The sequence below is a fragment of the Electrophorus electricus genome, chromosome 1 (assembly GCF_041902795.1).
Source record: "Electrophorus electricus isolate QZ-2024a chromosome 1, ASM4190279v1, whole genome shotgun sequence".
In the NCBI taxonomy this organism is placed as follows: Eukaryota; Metazoa; Chordata; class Actinopteri; order Gymnotiformes; family Gymnotidae; genus Electrophorus; species Electrophorus electricus.
In genome coordinates this window covers 44,794,651-44,813,489 of record NC_137497.1, presented here as the reverse complement: position 1 = coordinate 44,813,489, position 18,839 = coordinate 44,794,651, and the positions used below count along the sequence as shown (strand labels likewise).

Sequence of the window (18,839 nt, the reverse complement as noted above, 5' to 3'; positions counted from 1 at the left end):
TTCTGATTACTAGTCCAGCACCTTCAGCACTGACACACCAGTGCCCCATATAGTGTCTAATACAGATATGAAACTGAGAGCTTCACTTCAGACCTCTTTTAAAGCTTGTGATACCTGAAGTTCAAGCTTTACTATCGTATGGAAAGAAGAGCTTCCTTAAGTTGGACATCCCCTCAACACACGTCAACTACGAAACCTGACGCAAACTTAACAATTAATGAGACGATCTGATGATTGACTGACCTGCTCATTTCTAGTTTTAAAAATTCATCACCCGCCTTGCAGTGCACATTGTCGTGTCATACACTCATACATGGTGCCTAAGAGAGAGGGCTTCAGAGAGAGACTGGCACTGAGAGAGATAGAGTGGCACGTGAGAGAGAGAGCTACACTGGGAGATAGAGAGATACCAGCACCAGGAGAGAGAGAGAGACCGGCACATGGGAGAGTCGTTCCTCAGTGAGGGAGAAGCTGAACTCAGCACACTGTGTGCATTAGCAAACAGTTTCTGTTTCTCTGTTTATATCCTGGAGGCCACGTCACTGAAAACATTTGATCAACTCCGAGGCTTCAGGACGGCCTGTATGAGTCCAGGTATATGCAACGCCACAAACCAAAGCACACGTTTGTCTTTGTTTGCCTTTGTAAACAGAATTACTGTCTTTATTTCACTTTACAGCAAGAATTTCTATTCGATAACAACATAAACCATCCCACCTATCAGATCTATTTAGGTTTTTTGGAGGGAAAAATACTCTATGCATATTTGATCAGAGTAGATCAGTGACACAGGTTGGTCTGACTGTTCTTATTTAGACAGAAAATGTAGCTCTGTAAACAACAACAAAAACAATAATTCCTGGAAAATATCAACAACAGGCTTCTTTTGTGTTTCAGGACTCTAATGAAATGCTTTGCAATGACAACGTCTAAAAGAAACAAGCAAACTAGCATTCAAATGTGGTGGCTGGTTCAGCAGACGCCTGGCGGTCAAAGCGGCACTGCTTCAGTGTGATGTTGCTGCCTCAGCCCAGCAGCTTTCTTACCTGAGACTGGACGGCTCTCTGCTGTCTGAGTCAGATCGGACTCACTCCTTCTCTCTTTCTCCTCCCACTCTTTTCCACCTGCCAGGTCTCCAAAACAATATCCCTCCTTGTTATTCCAGCTCCGTGTCACTGTCCAGACCCATCCATGACACAATAGACGTCGTCTGAGAAAACATTATTGTTATTCTCAGGCAGGCTGGGAAGAGCTCGGAGCTGGAGAAACACAGAGGCACATTGTCTGCACGGGCAGCGCTTCTCATCCAAACTCCATCTCCAGGACTTCCCCTCTCCCTCTCTCTCTCTCTCTCTCTCTCTCTCTCTCTCCCTCTCTCTCTCTCTCTCTCTCTCCCTCTCTCTCTCTCTCTCTCTCTCTCTCTCTCTGTCCCCCTCCCTCCCTCTCTCTCTCTACCCCTCCCTCCCTCCCTCTCTCTCTCTCTCTCTCTCCCCCTCCCTCCCTCTCTCCCTCCCTCTCTCTCTCTCTCTCTCTCTCTCCACACAGGCCGAGAGCAGCCAAATGACAGAAAGGTGATTCATCATTGGTCTACGACAGCTGCAAACTGGATTAGTCCTTCCCCAATCAACACGCAGAGCAGCTTAGCCAAGGTAAGCAGGGGCAGAAGGGGGCGGAGGGCCTAGGGGTGAGGGGGCAGTTTGTGTTGAAGAGGTGGGGGTTCCTGCTAGAGGCTGCTACTGCTGTTGCCTCTAGAGAAGGGGGTAGGTAGAGGAGAGGGAGGGAGAGAGATGGAGAGAGAGAGAGAGGGAAAGAGAAAGAGAGAGAGGGAGATAGAGAGACAGATAGAGAGAGAGACAGATAGAGAGAGAGAGGGAGGGAGAGCGAGAGAGAGAGATGGAGAGAGAGAGACAGATAGAGAGAGAGGGAGGGAGAGAGAGAGATGGAGAGAGAGAGTGAGGGAGAGAGAGAGAGAGAGAGAGATGGGAACTTGTTGAACAGAAGCAAGTCGAGCGCAACACCCCTAACATCTCCAGAAGATCTTTCATCTGTATTTGACGTATCTGAAATTTATCTGCTCTCCCTCACTAAGCTCACTGACAGCTCCTAATGACGGTCAGAGGCAGAACTCTGCCCTGGGCTGTGGGGGATGGAGAGAGAGAGAGAGAGAGAGAAAATGGGGAAAAAGAGAGAGAGAGCCCTTTTAGTTTTAGTTATTGTGCATCTCTTGGCATAAGGTCAGCAGGTATGTGGACTACGCTGAACATATGGAGTCCCAAATGTTTCCTGTGACTCTACATACACGGCAGGGACAATTTACACAACTACAGAACCATAAACACCACTACCCACTCCAACACCACACTCTAACACCCACCTGGTGCCTCTCTGCCACTCTCTGATCACAGCAGACCACCGGCTTACACAGACAGCAGTGCCCACATCACTATTCACTACTCAGCCCTCATTTCAAAATGTTTAAATCTTGGCATGAATTTTTAATGGCCCCGACTGTTTGCATGTGCCCAGGAAACCGGAGCTGTTCGATCATAGTGAGGGTTTGCTCTGTCTCTGGTCCTTTCCTTGGCCTTCTTACTTCTTAAAGTGCAAAAGATATATATACATATAAATATAAATGTGTGTGTGTGAGGGAGAGAATAGGATAATTTAAAACAATGCCTCTGGTTACAGTGCAGAGTGTGGAACGTACGGCTGAGGAAAGATTTTCCACTTTCCCATAGACCGAGATGTGTGGTAGTTGTCTGTATGTGTGTGTGTGAAGTGAAGAGTGTCCTGGTCTCTGCAGTAGCAGGTGATCTTCTCCAGGTGAGGGGCAGCGAGCATGTGAAAGCAAAAATACACTCTTCTCCCACACCGCTAAATATTTACTGTTTCAAAGAAGCGCATTCAGCAACTTTGATGTTCCTTTTCAATTCAACCTGAACCGAGTACGCTTTGATGAGCTTACAAACAAAGGCCCAGCAGACAGAGGCCTGGAAGTGCCATCAAAGAAAGAAGAGAAAGAGAGGCAAGCATGCATCACTCATGGCAGCAGTGTGGCGGGGTTGTCTCGTCTTGCTGCTTTCCAGCGCTGCGTTTACTGAAGCTTAGCTTCTAACACCATCATGTCCACGTCTGACCCGACCCCCACGCACGGCAACCGGAACCGAACCCTTGACATTCAAAGAATATCGGCAAGAATATTACTGACACGTCCTACACCAGCGCTGCTAAGACAGAGAGAGCAGGGTCCATGTTTATCGTTGAGCTAACACAAGTCTACAAAAATTACAACATTTAATTTCAAAAGGTAGATTTAAAGCAATTATAAGTCAGGACAATTAAAAATGTGTCCTGAAATCTCAGAGTTTTTATTCTGAAGTCGTTCTTCAGTTCTTCCCCTTTCACAAGCCTTTGACTTAATTCGAGAACAGAGGGTGTGCTCCATGTGAGGAACCAGTTTTAAAAAACAAAGCTTTAATCAAAACAACTTTAAAACTACTGATCCCTGCTTAAGCCAGTCAGCTAAATCCACATGGTGGCCCAGGCAAAATAAATCGAACCACGAAGAATGTCGATGCAGACAAAAATTGAACGCAGATGTGAGAGAATTGGAGAGAGTTTCTAAAATGCAACACTGCACTTGTCTCTGTGAGGGCGGATGAAAGCAACGGACAGTGATAATACGGAGCAGTCGGCCGCTGCGCTTCGGATCCGCCTCTGAGAAAAGACCTGCCACAATTATTATAATGACATTTATCTGCAGTTACTGCCAGCACTGGCACATCTTATACTGAAGATAAATTAAATATGGACCTAAAATTGTATGTCAATGTAAAAACAAAGCCAGTGTAGAAATATATCAAAAATCTAAATTTTTCTTATAAAAAAATCTTATAACAAAATTTCTAAAAGGCTTTATTCAGAACAATAAATCATTAATATCCTGGCAATGTCAAATGTGAGAAAAAACAATTAAAAAATTCTTGGTATCACTGGTTTAAATTCCTTTCAAATACAACCTCACAGCAACATGCAGAGCACAGTGGTTAACCTGCAGAGGCTCGTGGAATTTTCCATTCAGGCTAACGCGTGTTTTACCTAATACATTATTAAAATGCTCATTCTTGGCAGATGTGATGAGGTTAGTTGACGTGTAATTTGTCTCTCTCTCTCTTTTTTGCTCGGCCTGACACGGTGCTCTAGTAATTCGCCCAATAGCTGCATTAAATCAGTTCATTCTGAGTGCCGGCCTGCCGATGAGGTCCAGAAGGCTGATTGGTCTTGAGTGACCCCTCCAACAGAATTAGGGAACTCAGTGTGTCCCGGTCACCTGCCGTTCCCTCCCACAGCGCATTGCAACATGCAACAGAGCGGGAAATTATAAAGGAAAAAAAATCATATCAAATGTCGTCTTGTTATTTATTTTAATAGAATTAAAAAGGCTCTTTAATAAAACAATTTAGCCTGAATTTGAATAAAATGCACATTTAAATATATAAACTGTTTCGCAACATAAACCAGTGCATTGAATTTTCATTTGCTGAACAAGTGCTTTAAAAATAGCTCTTTAGTCGCAATTTAAAAAGGCCCACTTTAAATAATTTGTTAACAGCAATTAAGAGTAAATATTCTCACACTCATTGTCTTGTTTATGTACACAGAACTACTGATAAAGGAGAGAAGCACTAACACAAGTTTGTTCACCTCAACTTCCTGCCTCTATGGCAATGTTTCCCTGAAATAATCCACAACGTGTTCACAAAATAGCAGCCTTCTGTATTTACCAAACAGCACCGAGTCGCAATTTCCTTGGAAAGACATTTGGCTTCCTTGTGTCTCCGTGTCTGTTTCCCAGCCAGCGGGGCTGTGCCGGATCTGTTAACCCCCCGTGTCTTTCACCGCACACAATCCGCAGTTCGCACGCACGCAGAAAACACTGGGCCTTCAGTAAACAGGCGCGCTACGCGCCTCGATGCCTGACAGCTCAGCAAGGCTGCAGGATGGAATCAAACACAGGCCTTATTAAAACAAACACCGTGAGTCAACAAACTCAATGAAACTTCTCATTAACAGACCAATAGAAAAATGGTTCTGGTGAAAGTCCCCGTAGTGTGCGGAGAGGCGCGTTGGGAGTTGTGCGGCTGGTGCACAATGCCTACTGAGCAGGGGACACACTTCAGCTATACTATTGAAATAAAACAGTGCTCAAATTTAAACTTATTTGAAAAAAGTAGTCATGAAACTATTTTTAGAATTTATTTTCACAAACCAAATTATGATAGAGGGCTTCCATTAATTAAAAATGCAAGTTAAAAAACAAACAGAACTACAGTTCGAGTCCGTGCAAAATGTTCATTTCAGCTGCGGTCTGAGAGCCGCAGGGAAGAGCGGTGAGCATGCTGGCCCGCGCTGGCTCAAGACCCGCTCTGTCTGGCCTGTCTGTTGGTCTGGTGCGTCCACGGGTCGGGCCTGGCTGTGTCTCTGCACTTACATACCTACCAGAAGCAGATGGCATGGAGAGGCAGCTGCTCCGACCGGTTGGGTTTTATTGTGCTAGGTCAGCGTGCTCTCCTGCAGGGAGACAGCCAGCGTTCACTCGCCGGACGGAAAATGTAAACTTATTCAGAAGGTGGATATACTCGACCAGAAAAAAGAAACCATTATTTACATAGCCAGCTCTAATTTCAGTGTCCTCTACACCTGTTTAAAAATGTCAGGAAGGACCTGCACAGGACGGTGGGAAGGCGGAGTAGGTGTATGAGGTTCAGGTGGACACAGAAACGCTCAGAGATACACTTCAGGCTCAACAACACTCTTATCTGACTAGGGATCAGATTATTTTAAATTAAATATCATAGACTTCGTTCTCGTTAAGGGAAATTAAAATCAAATTAGTTACAATTATTTATAATATATAATTTCAATACCTGATATCCTGCTAAAATTCTGACCATTTACCTAATAAAGTCAGGTGCAATATTTCCTTTATTTATTTATTCCAAATATATATATATTTTTTATTTAAAAATATATTATCTTTATTTTTATATTTTATATATTATATTGTTTAATGTGTGATATTTAGAGGTTAACTGGTGACGGAACATCATAGCAATACAGATTGTAGTTTTTTCAGTGACTCTTAATATCGAACTGATCGACAATAAAATATTAAATTTTTATTAAAGAAACTCGGGAATTAAACAATGCTGTGATCTGCTAGTGAAGAGAATATGTTGTAAGAATTATGTACTTTTATTAATTTAGAATAAATAGGATTAACAAAAATACTTAACAGTCCAAAGCTGTCACTTATATGTCATATAAACCCGAGAACATCTCAGTTTCATTCAGTTCTAAACACTGACAGTTTTCCTCCAGAAAAAAGACCCACATACGCATAGGAGCAACTTCTGAAGTGAGAAGGTATCACACACACATAAAGCCACGCAGCCACACACACGCTGCCATAGGAGAACAGAGCGGTACTCACTACAATTATGGTTGGGTCCTTGTACTTTTATCCTTTCTGTTATCGCTGTCTTCTTATACACGACTGGCTGTTCCCGAGCAAAACAAAGAGCTCTGGAGAAGCTCGGCTTTGGGTCGACTCAAACGCGCAAATTACCGATCGAAGGCAACTTTTTCTTTTCATTTTAAGTGTGAAAAGCCATGGGTCAGCATGCTGCTGGATCTCAGGAGACCGACGCCGAGTGGGAATGAGTTGTCCGCTTACTGCTGCAGGCAGTGGCTAGCTAGTGTCTGAGGAAGAGAGAAAAAAAGAGTGTGTGTGTGTGTGAGAGAGAGAGAGAGAGAGAGAGAGAGAGAGAGAGAGAGGGAGAGAGGGAGGGAGGTTGCAGTTTAAAAACGCAGAAAGTTTCTCTCTTTTTCTTTCTCTCTCTCTCTCAAACACACACACACACACACACGCACACACGCACACACGCACACACACGCACACACACGCACACGGACACAGGAAGGCTTTCGACTGGAGGAGGCACATGGGAGTTTTCCTCCCTCTAGCCGTCCATATGTCATTCTGTTGCCGTGTTAAGTAGAGAGTTCCAGTCCTGCTCCATATTCCACCACCGATCCTACGGCAGACGAACAGCCCAGTTTTGCAGTGGCCGAGCTGGGCTGTTGGGCTGTGAGGTGCTGGGCTCTGCTCCTCTCAGGCCAGACACAAGTCTGCTTCTAACCACCGGTCCTTTTCTGCTCTTTAAACCTCACTGGTTTGTTGTTTGGAAAGGAATTGCAGGTATAATTTCAATCACAAAGGCAGAGTGGAAGTCCTTCCACAGCGAGTGGGTTCCTCACTGGTGTGTGTCTACTCTCTACCTGTGCCAGATCACATCCACACTCTCTTACAAAAGAATTCTATTAAAAAACAATTTGTAATAAATAGTCTTGAAAGCTCTAACAAAGTGGAGAAGGTTTTTAAATTTGGTACTTAATTTCTTGTAAATTATCCAAGATTATAGAATGTAAAAACAATGAAGAAAAGGTGATAAGATATATAAGGACAACAATAACAACAACAACAACAAAATAAAAAGCCCAGAAAGAGGTGAATATAGAAAAATGTCACAAAAGGCACACAGTGCTGCAAATGCAACTGAAATATAGAACAACCAGCCGATTTAACCAATCATAACAGAGCTGCAAGCTTAGATGCTACTGTAGGCCAATATGTGCCACTTATACACGAGATCTGAGGAATCTGATTAATGTATACAGAAGAAAAAACTGTATACACTGCACACACACACACAGGCAACTTAACACTGTACAAACATACCAAGGCATCTTAACACTGCACACACATACACAGGCTCCTTAACACTGTACACACACACACAGGCAACTTAACACTGCACACACACACACACACAGGCAACTTAACACTGTACAAACATACCAAGGCATCTTAACACTGCACACACATACACAGACACCTTAACACTGCACACACATACAGGCAACTTAACACTGCACACACATACACAGGCTCCTTAAGGCAGCCGTGAAATCACTGTGTGCTGGACAGACATGCACGGGGTAACAGGTCTGCAGGATGGAACTCTGTGTGTGTCGTGTCCCGTATAAACAGACCTTAACTGGTCCCTTCCTCATCTAAACGCTCTGTGTGGCTGAGGCAGTCACACTGACACTAGTCCCTAGTCCTGCACGTAAACCAGCTGGGTCGCATTTCAGCCCTGCAAAATTAAATATATTGCAGTTTGAAGAGGTTCCTGATAACTCAATAGACTAAGAAATGTGAGGGGACTCTCAGGTAACTATTGGCGATAGCTGAGAGGTATAGCAGCCAATCGAGTTACAGCCCTCGTTCACTCTTGAGCAGCTGTATGAAATTAACTTTCAATGTAATTTTGGAAGTGAGTTATTTTCAAATTGCATAGTATAATTACCAAAAGTTGTTTATGACTCTCAAGCAAACGTGCTCACATGTGAGCTACAGAGAGGGCTCTAGTTTTGCACCACGCTCAGGAAAAGGCCAGGAATCATGTGTGCATCTTAACTGAGACCTTTATTACAGACCTGCCTGTACTGAATAACTGAATAATTAAAAATGTGGAATTACAAACCCATTAAAGAACAGAACAGAAGATTCTGTTGTACAAATACAATTTAATAATAAACCGACTGCTATATGAGCAGGGCTGTTTGGTAATATAATTAAGCATAACCTCTTAGGTGACACTGCAGTCCAGAAGAAACAATAATAACATTAACACTTCATGCATCACATAGTCAAATGGAAAATTATCCACTATGAAGTTTGAATTTCCTTACTTATATAATTACTACTGCACACCATAAAACATCAAATAAAATTAAATCATCTAAATAATCTAAATAATAAATACTAATCTAAATGATTTTGTTTTAAAAATTAGTTTATTTATTTGTGTATTTACTTATTTATTGATCTTATAAAAGCTGGATAACAGAACTTGCACTGGACTCATTATCTGTTTTTAGATGCATTAATAGCTTGACACTGGCATCAGTGCTAAAACATTACTGGCCAGGAACTAAATCAAGCAAGAAACCTGAGAAGTGGCCAAGATTAAAGTGAAGCTGTTCTTTATTAAGGATTATTTTGATGGGACCCTGAGGTCTTAATAGGAGGCTACAGAGATGCCTGCTCACAATTCAGAAATCTAACATATGCCTTATAGTGCAGTGATTTGTGCTACAGCTGAGCACTGTTCACTCTGAGTTCACTGTAAAATCACCTGATTGAGGACAAAGCACTGAGTTTGGAGACGGCAGAGATGGCTGTTACTGAGTACTGAGCTACAGGCATTCAGACGTTCTCTTATTTTTACATCATATCTGCATAGCACTCAACAATTTATAGGCCATATCTACAGTTACCATGCTGTAGAAAGTGATGTGTTGTAAAGGTAATGTTACACAGTTTTGTAAAGGGAACATTACACAGTGATGTAAAGGGAACGTTATACATTGTCGTAAAGGGAATGTTACACATTGTCGTAAAGTAAATGTTACACAGTGTTGTAAAGGTAATGTTACACAGTGTTGTAAAGTTCATGCTACACAGTATTTTAAAGTTCATTTTACACAGTGATTTAAAGGTAATGTTACACAGTATTGTAAAGTTAATGTTACACAATGTTGTAAAGTTTATGTTACACATTGTTGTAAAGGTTACACAGTATTGTAAAGTTAATGTTACACAGTGTTGTAAAGTTCATGTTACACAATGTTGTAAAGGTAATGTTACACAGAGTTGAAATTTTGTAAAATCACCTGATTGAGGACAAAGCACTGAGACATGCATTTATGAGTTTGGAGACGGCAGAGTACTGAGTACTGAGCTACAGGCATTCAGACGTTCTCTTATTTTTACATCATATCTGCATAGCACTCAACAATTTATAGGCCATATCTACAGTTACCATGCTGTAGAAAGTGATGTGTTGTAAAGTTAATGTTACACAGTGTTGTAAAGGTAACGTTACACAGTGTTGTAAAGTTTATGTTACACAGTGTTGTAAAGTTAATGTTACACAATGTTGTAAAGGTAATGCTACACAGTGTTGAAATTTTGTAAAATCACCTGATTAAGGACAAAGCACTGAGACATGCATTTATGAGTTTGGAGACGGCAGAGATGGCTGTTACTGAGTACTGAGCTACAGGCATTCAGACGTTCTCTTATTTTTACATCATATCTGCATAGCACTCAACAACAGTGTTGTAAAGGTAACGTTACACAGTGTTGTAAAGGTAAGATTACACAGTGTTGTAATGTTACACAGTGTTGTAATGCTGCACAGTGTTGTACAGGTAACATTAAACATTATCGCAACACACTTTCATACACACGTGTTGCATGCTTACAAGACCAATGCAATGTTTACACTGTCACACTTTAGGACTTTTGGGAGGGTCAGAGGAGATTGAATTCCTTTTTCTGTCACAAGAACCTTAAGAATGGAACCCTGAACTGTGCCCATAGTCTAATGAAAACAACAACTTAAACATTTTTATCTAAACATTTCCAGCTGAAGTGTTTCCCTGGCGACGAAGAGAAAAAGAAAACGTGTGACCCCTGGTGCTTGGACAACACCAGAGGTTATTGAGCTGTAATTTGTCAGGTAGCCGGGCAGCTGCTTTTTGGGTATTCTCTTCTTTCTCTCTTTCTCTTCTTTCTTTCCCTCTTTGTTGCCACCCCTTCTTCCCAAAGACTGGACTTCCTTCTTTGGAGTTAAGAGAGAGCTTTTGAGTTACTCCCAGCATTCTGGGAGCAGTGAGAGAGGTAATAGGAACCCAGGAGAAGCCTGAATTGCATTTCCTGTGCTGAACTACAGTCCAGAGAAAGGTTTTCTCCATTTGCTGGCCCCGCCCCCCGGTCGGTGAAAGCAGGCAGAAACAGCCTTTAACGGCTGCTTGGAAACAACAGTGCACAAACAAATCCAGCCAGTCAGAGTGCGGGCCCTGCTGCGAGGACCATGACTTGCTCTTATATGACGTTTTTCTCTCTTTGACTCAAATAACAGACGTTTGTCTGCAGGGATCCGCACGACAGTGCCTGCAGTGCCGTGCTCGTGCCACATAACGACAGATCCAGGCTAACTAGACCACCACAGCCGAGCGCCCATCTCCCCATCCAAATACTGCCTTTATGTGACTCCAGGGCAAACTTTGATTCTGATGACAAGATGTCACCACTATAAAGATTTCAACAGTACAGTCTGATCTTTTTAAAGACCCCTGAGGTAAATTAGTAGCAAGTAAAGTACTTTCAAGTGGTAACTCAAAGTTTCAGTGAAGCCACAACCTTCTGTAAACAAACATCAGGTTGTTTGTCTGCGGGCTTGATGAGAGAAGTCACATACCTCCCACTCAGAGCGGTTTCGTCCTCACCAACAAGCAGTGGGACGGGAGGACTGGTCACCCTCAAAACAAACAACATACAGCAAGTTACGGTAGATGACAGCCTCTACAAATATGCTTAGAAAAAATGATATTGTGCACTCCTAATGCACTGCTTTAAAGTTGAAATTCTGTTTTACATTTCACATCCCATTTTCTACATTTCTCTAATGATATTTTTGTGAAAGTAATTATGATGCCAGTCATATGCTTTGTGTGAGTCCCTGTAACTGGTAGCAAGCAGAGTGAAGATACCAGTTTTGGCTCACAGTAGATGAACACACGGGCCACACGCCTGAGGTCTCACTCACACCTGGAGACATCCTGCATGTGTCCTCATTTCTCCGGGAGACACGTTACAGCTCCCAGAGCCCAAAATAAGCATGTAGCTGAGCCCATTTGACTTATTTACTTGTCTACTTCTTCCTCAAAAGGCTCCAGCAGGGTATAACCTGATGGTGCACTGGCTGCACTCCTCCCATGAGACACTGTTCACCTCAACATGGTGTCAAAAGAACCTCTGCTTCTGTGATTCTCAAAGCCACTATGATTCTACGGACAAGTCCTGCGCTTGGTTATGAGGACATCAATCCAGATTTATTACAACATTAGCAATGCATTTAGATAAAGCAAACAAATAAATAAATAAGTTAGGTAAATAAATGAAAGACAAACAGACTACACTCAGGATTAAAGCTGGTTGAAGTGTGTGTTGTTGTATTAACCCTTAAAGCGCATATGAAGCACAGAGTGCGTATAAACGTGGATAATTTTTAACCCTTTCCATGCCAGCTCCTTTAAAGCCCCTTTGCTGGAACTCCTAAAGGAAGAGAGAGAGCCTGACTCCACCAAACTCAAATCAGCTGCCCCCTAAAATACCAATATGTGTGGTAATACATTTCCAAGCCCCTTCTCTAATGGCTGAGCATGTGCATGCGGGGTGTGCATAAGAACATTTGTCGTAACAGGCCCAAGTGGCCGACGTTCCTCACCCGCTGGCTGTGGTGCCACGCCCTGCCTGTTCCAGCTGACCCCCGCCTGGTCTCGGGTCCGGCTGGCCTGTCGCTCCTTGGCCTGCCGGAAGGGGCTTCCCCCCTGCGGAGAAGACGCTTGCTCTGTAGCAGCCATGGGGATCAGTTTCAGGCCAGGACTATTCCCGGAGCACTGGAACAGCAGAGGGTTAGAGTCCAGAACCCCCACCCCTCCCTCACCACGGCTGCCGTGCACGGAGCCGCGAGAACACATAACAAAAACACATTAGGCAAACGTCTGCTCGAGGACGTCTGTTTAAACTGGCCAGATGAAAGCCACTTTAACTGGGCCAGTGCCATTCCGCACAATAGCTGTGGGCGGTTGGGCTGAGGGACCAGCAAAAGGGAAGGAATTCAGGGAAGAGCGTCTTTCCATCGTACTCCAAGGCAGAAGGACAGCAAGATGGGAAGCAAAAATGTCCAGCACTCCAAAACCTGCTTAGCAATTTAGGAAATGCAGCTTTCAGCTGTTTTGACATAGAGGTGGATAAGGTGAGGGACATGGCATTAATCTTTCACGGAGGTTAATGGTTTATTGTCTTATAGTTGACGTGTTGTAATTACACCCTTACCTCTGTTCTGGGACTCAGAAACCTCTGGAGATTGACTTGGACTTGAAAGAGTCTTCTAGAAAAAATGTGCACTAAAAATATTCTCCACTGGTTCTCCTGGAGGCTGTATGGGATGTATAATTCAATCAGTCTATGTTGTTTACCATATATCATGTCAGGGTGTGTTGCCATCAGATGCCAGATTTCAGGTCATTTTTAACGAGGTTAGATGGTTAACAGCTGAGGTTCCACATCTCTGAGTCCTTGTGTGTGCTTTTAAAAACAGACGCTTGGATTACGTGAGAGTGGAATTCCATTCATTCTACAGTTTGGCTTCAGAGGAGGGGGTAAAATATGAGGGGTAAATGATGAGGGGTAAAATATGAGGGGTAAATGATGAGGGGTAAATGATGAGGGGTAAAATATGAGGGGTAAATGATGAGGGGTAAATGATGAAGGGGAGAGTATGAGGGGTAAATGATGAGGGGTAAATGATGAGGGGTAAATGATGAAGGGGAGAGTATGAGGGGTAAATGATGAGGGGTAAATGATGAAGGGGAGAGTATGAGGGGTAAATATGAGGGGTAAATGATGAGGGGTAAATGATGAGGGGTAAATGATGAAGGGGAGAGTATGAGGGGTAAATGATGAGGGGTAAATGATGAGGGGTAAATGATGAAGGGGAGAGTATGAGGGGTAAATGATGAGGGGTAAATGATGAAGGGGAGAGTATGAGGGGTAAATGATGAGAGGTAAATGATGAAGGGGAGAGTATGAGGGGTAAATGATGAGGGGTAAATGATGAGGGGTAAATGATGAAGGGGAGAGTATGAGGGGTAAATGATGAGGGGTAAATGATGAGGGGTAAAATATGAGGGGTAAATGATGAGGGGTAAATGATGAGGGGTAAATGATGAGGGGTAAATGACGAAGGGGAGAGTATTAGGGGTAAAGTATGAGGGGCTGACTGTGACACGTCTCCCTGATACCTTCACAAAAGTGACTTAAAGCAGGTTAAGAAGCATTTAGAAGGAAGTGCGTATGAGTGGTGTAAGCACAGAGTTACAATAAGTGAACCTGCTAATAATAATAATAATAAACATTCCCTGATGGAAAGCATGGGATTGAAAACCCTGATGCTCAAATTCCACGGAAAAGTTTTCTGGGAGGCCTGGAGGAACACACCGTGCAGTGGCAACTTTCCCTGTCAGTTTCCTCTGCGTCTGTTTGGTGTGATTTCCTCCCTGTGGAAGTGGAGAAGGAGGTGTGTGTTCTCCTCCTACTACTCACAGACCTGCTGACGATGCAGTCCAGCTCCAGACATGTACAGAGGCCTCAGTGTGATGGACATCCCAGCCACAGCTGTGAGTGATCCCATGAACATCAGAACAGCAGAAAACATCTCAAATGCAAAACCTTGGTGTCAATATGTCAACTGTGTCTTTTTCATGTACACTGTCTCAAGAAATAATACACAGACTCTAGAAAACCATTCCTGGACTCTAAAGCATTAACACATGGACTCTAGAAAACTTTCCCTGGATTCTAAAGCATTAACACATGGATTCTAGAAAACCTTTCCTGGATTCTAAAGCACTAACACATGGACTCTAGAAAACCTTTCCTGCTTAGCAAACTTTACAATTAAAACATCCATTGCTGGGCTTCCCACCCCCACTGCTGGACTTCTCTGGCAAGTTTGAGCAAGGTGAGAGTCAGTGTGAGTGTGAGACAGTGTGAGAGTGAGACAGTGTGGGAGTGAAACAGTGTGAGAGTGAGACAGTGTGAGAGTGGGGTGAGAGTCAGTGTGAGAGTGAGACAGTGTGAAAGTGAGGTGAGAGTCAGTGTGAGAGTGAGACAGTGGGGTGAAAGTCAGTGTGAGATTGAGACAGTGTGAAAGTGAGGTGAGAGTCAGTGTGAGAGTGAGACAGTGTGAGAGTGAGACAGTGTGAGAGTGGGGTGAGAGTCAGTGTGAGAGTGAGACATTGTGAAAGTGAGGTGAGAGTCAGTGTGAGAGTGAGACAGTGTGAGAGTGAGACAGTGTGAGAGTGGGGTGAGAGTCAGTGTGAGTGTGAGACAGTGTGAGAGTGAGAGTGTGGGAGTGAAACAGTGTGAGAGTGAGGTGAGTCATGCTGGATGAAACATGACTTGTCCATCTGAGAGAAGTGTGCCATTAAGCACACACCTTTATTTTAGTTTTCCAGTCTGAGTGGTTGTAGATTGCAAATTCTCTATATTGTGCAGATTATTAAAGGATTTGGTTAAACTGTGTTTTGTCCCTCTCAAAATTATTATTGAATTAAATCAGAATTTTTTATGTTTGGTAATAGAATGTTTTTAAACTAAAACAACATCTCCATTAACATTGCAGTCCAGCCCAAATTAACTGCTGACATAAAGACAAGCAGACAATGACATTACAGCTAAAATCACACAAACGGCATTAAAGTGGCTTTATAGACACAAAAATGGCATCACACATGGACATAAAACATTTTGAATCAGAACAATTAGGCAGCCTGAGAGCTCTGAGTTACAGCGATGAAAGCAGACAGTGACATCAGAGGCAGTGACATCAGAGGCAGTGACATCAGAGGCTGAGTGTAACTCTATATCCCACAGGTATCTTAGCCATACGAGACCGGGGCTGAACTGGAGTTCTGCAGCATATTAAAATGAACAACTTTATCAAATAGTTTGTAAAAAATAAATTGTAAAGTACACAGAGACACACCGGATTGCAAGACAGTGATTTATCTCACTCTTTAGACAATCTATTAAGATATTAACATTATACATTTATTCGCACAACTATTTCCAAATTACAAAGGTTTTTATATAACTGCCTGTTTGAAATAATAATAATCTTTTTAAAAAGTGCATTCAAAGTGTGCCTGGTGCAAGTCTGCAGACAGTTAAGAAGTGAACCCAGGACTTCCAGCTCCGCCAGATTCTAAAACGAGAATGGGACCATGGCACCACTCCCTGCCAAGTTTCAGCAACATGACTCGCGACTTTTTATAGGTCAAAAACTTCCTGTTGCCGTGGCTACAATGCCAAAGAATAGTGACGGATTTGGACGTGAAACAGGTAAGACTGGTCAGGGCAATTTGAGGCCCGATCGCCTGAATGGAGCCTAACAGAGGGGCAGTTTGGGTAATTGGAGGTTCATTCACTGAGCTGGAATTATTCTGCCCCTTGCTTGCACATGGGCTGGGCCATCCAGGACAAAGACAGGCACATCTAGAGCCGCTAAGTTCCTGGCCGCTGAGGAACTCCTTTTCTGGATCCTTCACAGCATAGCCCTCGTGACATTCACAAATCCAGGGTTGTTCTTTTTCTTCTTTACCTTGTGTGTTTAATATTTATATCAGTAGATATTATTTGTGTGTTTAATTTTGATATGAGTAGATAAATATTTGTGTTTAATGTTACCATCAGCCGATGATCGTTCATCAGTGTTTCTTCACACAGTGCAGGTCTCTTGCAGTGCTGTGTGTGTTAATTCCTCATGCTGGGACTGTGTAAAGTACACTGATCCTGATTCACACCCCTCAGGACCACTAGGAATCACCCATCACATGATGACTGTGCAGTTTCCAAAATTACAAGTTAGCTGAAACTCTGTCTCACTGTGAGCCTGCTTCAGGTCTGAATTATTGATCAGTTATTGATGAGCACTCATAAAAGAGCTCTGTCTGGACATTCTGTCTTCGGGAATATTCTTTATAAATAAAGCCAAGAGCTGGTTATGAAAATAGAGGAAATTTTCTGTTTATATCAAGAGTGTAGGATTAGTAGTGGACTGGGTAACCATTGGGTTATCATTTGAGTATATCACTGGGTTATCTTTTGAGTATATCACTGGGTTTATCATTTTAGCATATCACTGGGTTATCTTTTGAGTATATCACTGGGTTTATCATTTGAGCATATCACTGGGTTATCATTTGAGTGCATCACTGAGTTTATCATTTGAATATATCACTGGGTTATCATTTGAGTATATCACTGGGTTATCATTTGAGTATTTCACTGGGTTATCATTTGAGTATATCACTAGGTTATCATTTGAGTATATCACTGGTTTATCGTTTGAGTATATCACTGGTTTATCGTTTGAGTATTTCACTGGTTTATCGTTTGAGTATATCATTGGTTTATCGTTTGAGTATATCACTAGGTTATCATTTGAATATATCACTGGTTTATCATTTGAGTATATCACTGGTTTATCGTTTGAGTATATCACTGGTTTATCGTTTGAGTATTTCACTGGGTTATTGTTTGAGTATATCACTGGTTTATCATTTGAGTATATCACTAGGTTATCATTTGAATATATCACTGGTTTATCATTTGAGTATATCACTGGTTTATCGTTTGAGTATATCACTGGTTTATCATTTGAGTATATCACTGGTTTATCGTTTGAGTATATCACTGGTTTATCGTTTGAGTATTTCACTGGGTTATCATTTGAGTATATCATTGGTTTATCGTTTGAGTATTTCACTGGTTTATCATTTGAGTATATCACTGGTTTATCGTTTGAGTATATCGCTGGTTTATCGTTTGAGTATTTCACTGGTTTATCATTTGAGCAATGTTCACTGACACCTATGTTTACAAATGACACTTTCCTACAGTCTGACATTTGTTTGGCTGTAACTGTTGCCTGGCCTTTAATGTGAAATCCTGCTTTATGCGACATGAATATAATCTGTTCTAAATTAAACATGTAAAATACATTTTGTAAACACTGTAGCATGAAATTTTTAAGGTTCATGTTTTTATGTTTATGTTTCAGGTGTTGCATAAACCTTGAATGACTTAAAGTTACACTAGTAGCAGGGGCAATAAAATGAGAGGACTTTGAGTCCTGTCAGTCATCTTCTGACACTCAAACGTCTGGTCTGCAGACACCCGTCTGTATCTCTGACTCCCATCACTGTAGTACACCTGTCTGTATCTGACTCCCATCACTGTAGTACACCTGTCTGTCTCTTTGACTCCCATCACTGTAGTACACCTGTCTGTATCTCTGACTCCCATCACTGTAGTACACCTGTCTGTATCTGACTCCCATCACTGTAGTACACCTGTCTGTATCTCTGACTCCCATCACTGTAGTACACCTGTCTGTCTCTTTGACTCCCATCACTGTAGTACACCTGTCTGTATCTCTGACTCCCATCACTGTAGTACACCTGTCTGTATCTCTGACTCCCATCACTGTAGTACACCTGTCTGTATCTGACTCCCATCACTGTAGTACACCTGTCTGTATCTCTGACTCCCATCACTGTAGTACACCTGTCTGTATCTCTGACTCCCATCAGTGTAGGGCTGCTGTCCTCTTAATAAATTGCACCTTTTACAAAAGGAGGAGGTGATGAATTGAATAATGTTAAGTGACTGCATGCATTATTAATGGCTTCTCTTGCGCAATTCGTCTACTGATGAATAATTAAAATTAATCTCATTATAGGAGATTCATTAGGGGATAATTGAATTAAATGGAAGCCCAAGGAGCACAGAGGTCTGAGAGACAGCAGCGCTTTGGTTCACCCAATCGTTCCAGAGGAAGTACAGTAAAGGTTAATGTGCCTCCTCCATACAATATTAACCACTCTTTCTAAGTAAAGATTGATCGGTGATAAGTTGTCATCTTGTCAATAGACTGAAAAGTGTTTCAGAGCCACAGGATCCAAACCTGCATCTGCCCACCATCCAAAAAGCCGGAAAAATCAAATGACCACTACCGTGGCCACGATACCTGCCTGTCACTTCAGACCGTATGCACATTTTAAAAATGACAAAGGAA

The 18,839-nt window shown here is 42.4% G+C and overlaps 1 protein-coding gene across 6 annotated transcripts in view; it reads right to left on the bottom strand.

Moving 5' to 3' along the window:
* The window catches only part of eya1 (EYA transcriptional coactivator and phosphatase 1), a 40,365-nt gene extending 33,397 nt beyond the window's left edge, over window positions 1-6,968 (bottom strand). For 2 of the 6 annotated variants that reach the window (XM_081721782.1, XM_081721796.1), the window contains exons 1-2: window positions 6,494-6,967; window positions 1,047-1,210 (exon numbers count right to left, since the gene is read on the bottom strand). The gene's annotated coding sequence lies outside the window, so the exon portion shown is untranslated. Of the gene's footprint in view, window positions 1-1,046; window positions 1,211-6,493 lie in introns of all 6 variants that reach the window. The other 4 variants (XM_027033068.3, XM_027033066.3, XM_027033062.3 and 1 more) reach the window with 3 other exon arrangements.
* Window positions 6,969-18,839: the final 11,871 nt, after the last annotated feature.